Below are 4,701 nucleotides of genomic sequence, written 5' to 3'. Positions count from 1 at the left end.
TTGATCGTATGTCGATACGGGTTAATTAAATTACTTAAAATTGACGGACGATTTTGGAAGTAATATTTACGTGTCTCATTGTAATTTGATTAAATAGGATACAATCTAAGTGATGGAATTGTTTTATTGCTTAGATGAAATTATTGTTTACCGAAACAATTGAAACGGAATGAATAAAATATTATAAATACAGAATGTTATAGTTTATAATTTGGAAACACTTTTTGGTACAAGTAATTATGAATTACTATGTTAATTTTTATAAGTGACATATTTTATTAATATGTTTTTTTTAATTGTTAAAAATACATTATATATATAAGATGTCATGTAATGTATTACATATGACATATTGACAAAATCACAAATAAAATGGACTTCTCCATTTTAAATGAATGTACCAAAATAATGGGTAAGTAGTAAGGTTACATTGTGTTTTAATTTATAATGTAAAAACACAATGATTACTACACATTCTAGCCACGCACACCTAGTTGCTTTTGTGAAGAGTATCTTGGTCATGCATTGGCCCTTGCTACCCCTCCTATACCCGGTTTTCAAAGGGCTATATTAGAGATTTTTTCTCTCTAATTATTCATTAATAACTTCACATAAAATTTCTAGTGTAAGAAATATTTTTCCTCTCTACATCTTATGAAAAATTAGAGAGATAATAACTCCTAAAATTCCTTTCTCTATACCGAAATAATAGAGACCAAAATAAATATTTTGGGTCAATTTTTAGTAAGATTAATATTGTTCTAGTTCAAATAATATTAGTTTTTAAGAGGTTATCTTGGGTATTCATCTTTGGGAGGGATTCTAAACTTGAATCCTTGTTCATCCATATAAGAAAAGCTCAAGAACAAGTAAGAAGGAGATCTTACGTGTGCCCTTTAATCCGTAACTCCCATAGTAAGAAAGACGATTTCTTCTCTATACTTATTTATGTTTGCATGCATAAGATCTAGATTTAATTTTATGACTAAATTAAATATCACATATATGAATATGTTAAATAATGAGATTTATAATTTCTAACAAATACTTCAACTTCGGTTGGAATGATGAATACCCCGGGCCAGGGATTGGCGGGATGAATGGGTGTTTCGGGTGATGAGCTCAGTTGTTTTGGCATTATATATCATATCATTTCACTTAGGCTTCGGTCTCACATATTTCTCACGCGAGTGTCCGCCCTTCTCTTCTCCCTTTGCATTCTTGACCACATTATTACTTTTTGGCGTCTACGTGCTTGAACTTTCGACCACGTAAGCTCGGATCTTTCTGAGTACCAGCCTCGTTTTGCATGACCGACCAATTTGACCAACTCCACCATAATCAACTTAATCAATCTATTTAATTTCCTCTTACGAGGGCACTTTCGTCTACATTCGAGTCGAGCGTCACTAAACGTAAACTTAGTTCATCTCGTTTCATCAAACATGTAAGTCTGAGGGTGTATAATCCTTCGTTTAATTATTGTTACTTATCTTTGTAATCAATATTGTAAGGTTTATGTCGAAAGTATTCTTAAAACCGATTTCTAAAACCATGTTTTAAAACCCGTTTTACGGATTATCAGAAGACAGACGTCGAGAAAGGACGTAGCAACTGCTGCGCCTCTTCGAAGGGATGCAGCTCCTGCTGCCCCTCTTCGTGAGGCTGCCGCAGTTCCTGCTTCCTTTCTTCTTCCTTCGTCCTTTGATGATTCGATTGTTTTATTTCTTTTTCAATTGTTCATTGTTCATTGACACGATTTAAGTATAATAATTCTAACATGTAATATATTATTCATCATCATTAGTATTAAAATTCGTCATTAGTATCCCGACTTAAATCCCAAATAATTCATATTTGCGGGTTTTCGTCATTAAAATCAAATTCGGGTTTAGAGGTTCGATTCATCAATATTGGGTCTCTGGAATTCGTCATTGATATACTTTTTCATCTGTTATTTATCGTCTCCGTCATTAATTCGTCATTAATAAACTGTTTAACCTAATTAATTTGTTTAGTTTACTAATTTGTTAATTAATCTCATTAAACTTGTAAATATTCGTTCTAATTAGTTTTCATCCATGTTTATTGTTTTTATGACCTTTAATCACATGTAAATAACCTGCTAATCACTTTCATCCGAGTCAATTATTCATAATCGAGCATTAAAATCACCAACGAATATTAACAACTTGCAATTCCGGCTTCACAGCCAGAACTGAGCCAAGGAACGGACGCAGCAAGTGCTGCGCCTTTTCCAAGGGACGCAGCTCTGCTGCGCCTGTTCCTGGTTGATTTCTGTCCCTGAACTCCCGTGTTGCTTTGACCTTGTTTATTAGTCACGTATTAATTAACTATAATTCGTATTATCACCCTAGTAATCCGTTTGTTTATTTATTTATTCTTTCTTTTCTCAAATCATCCGTTTTAAATGTATTTTCGACATAAATCATTGAATCCGATGTAATTATTGTAATTTTCCTTTATTGTATTATTGTTGTATTTCTTTTATCGTATTGTTTGTATGCTTTCACATGCAATTAACCTAAATCCCCACTTCGACTTAATTGTATGTTAAATTACGTGTTAACCGACTTAGTATTAATTCTCACATGCTAGGATTAAAACAATGGATGTTGCATTGCATGCATATAATCGAAAATATATCGAGTAAAGATAATTTCCCTAATCATTAGTAGAGGCCGCTATCGAGGGGGGCGGGATTAGGTGTTCGATCAAAAGAGCTTCCTAATACGTACCCTCACCCCTTACTCAAGATCTCTGTGAACATCCGTGTTCATTGGCATCCACGAGAGTCATTCTAGGCATAGAATGCTAAGGGTAACGAGTTCTTGGTGTTCATGTCACTACTTTGTGTCTTGACATGGCACGAGGTATTCGAACGGTTTCCAGTTTTCCACAATAAATTGGTGGCGACTCCACAAATGCAAACGCTTGTTTCCCAAGCGCCCCCGTGGGCCCGCGTCCATAGTAACACGACAACTTCCCGTGTTGAGCCAGCACATTCCCTATTGAAGGCTTGGTTGAAATCAAATCATCTCCCACTTGGCATCATGTGGTCCCGTACCCACGGCATGCTAGAAGGTCAACACTCCCAAGATTAAGAAAGAACTCGAAGATGAAATGGGTAAACCAAGGATAACATCTCTTACTTTCTCCTTATTGCAAGGAAACGTGTCTACTAAGGCCATAAAGTTAATGGAGGAAGAACATACGAGAGGCCTTGGTTTGGGTATCGGGTTGGTGGATCGATGCCGGCATGTGCTACGAACGACTTATGGATTACCTTGTGCATGCAATTTGATATCTTTGCACAAAAGAGGTAGGAGGGTCCATCTCGAGGATTTTCATGTCTTTTGGAAGACATTGGTGTATGATATTCCTCAACAAATGCCGAAAAATGACGGTGATTTGTGGGAGGAATTAGTTGACGGGGTGGAAAACAGTGACCCGGTTAAACTAAGGGCGGCCATAGACTTGTTGCGTGATTTCCACCACCCGAAGGACCAAAAGATTTTGCCATCCCCTATTAATGAGCAACCGAAAGGCCGTCCGAGAGGTTCAACAACTAGAAACAAGTCGGGTTTCGAGCATGCAGAAAGGAAGTTCGGGACACCAAGTACTCACGGTTCAACAAATGCAGATCAATCGCAACAAAGAGTTCGTGATTTCGAATCAGGACCTCCCGGTGCTCCTTTAGGAAGGAACTTTACCATTGGCCTTATATCAACATGGGAAAAAGGTGGGGTGTTCCTGAGGTTCCGTGTGGCCACTTCGAATGTTGGGTTGATGTTGGAGATGACGGTCATTGTGGGTTCCGGGTAATATCTCACGCCCAACGGGGCCAAGAGAAAGATTATATAGTTCTGCGGGAATAGTGTTCGAGGGAGATGAGGACCTACGATATATACACAGAGTTGTTTGGAGGTTTTCGATCACCACTCACCGGTATGACAGAGTTTGAGGTAGGACGTCGACGAGTTGAGTTTTTTGAGCAGATTAGTTGTGGGCCGGACCATTGGATGTGTAGGGACTATTTGCTAGTTTTTGCAACGTTGTTCAACTGGACGATATGTGTGATTGGTCATACACGGCAAGACGGGAAGAATGTTTAGGAAGGAAGTTGCAAAACTATCATGCCATTGAAGACCCGAGTTGAAGGCCGACTACCGTGTGGTATTTTGTGGATTGCCCTACACCATAGCCATTGGATGCAGTTGCATTCTAGAAGGCCCCCTGAGAGTCTACCTATGCCGCCACTTGATCCCGCTTGGTTGACCTTCCGAGATCCTAGTGTTGCTCACCTAGATACTTTGTACCAACAGAACATTGAGAATTGGCAACCATCGGACATGCTCCGACCTAAGATCGTCCAAACTATGACGATACAGCTGCAAAGTATTAGAATCGCCCTTACCGCGAGGCAAGAGGGTCCAAGACTCAACAAGAGGACGGTCCTCAAAGAAGAAACCACCGCCGGGTCAGAACCTGGGAAAGTACTCGTATATCCACGCCTGGAGTAACGGTAGACACCCACTAACACCAGTACTATCTCGGCGTGATGCTATACCTAACTGTCGGTACAAGTAAGCCAAACAAGCCGCACCCCAAGCATAGGAACCAACCCAATCAAGACTATCAAACAAGGGCAACAACTGAGCGGACACCCTATAACCACTC

Source organism: Silene latifolia, chromosome 1, assembly GCF_048544455.1.
Source record: "Silene latifolia isolate original U9 population chromosome 1, ASM4854445v1, whole genome shotgun sequence".
Classification (NCBI taxonomy): Eukaryota; Viridiplantae; Streptophyta; class Magnoliopsida; order Caryophyllales; family Caryophyllaceae; genus Silene; species Silene latifolia.
This window is presented reverse-complemented; position numbering follows the sequence as displayed.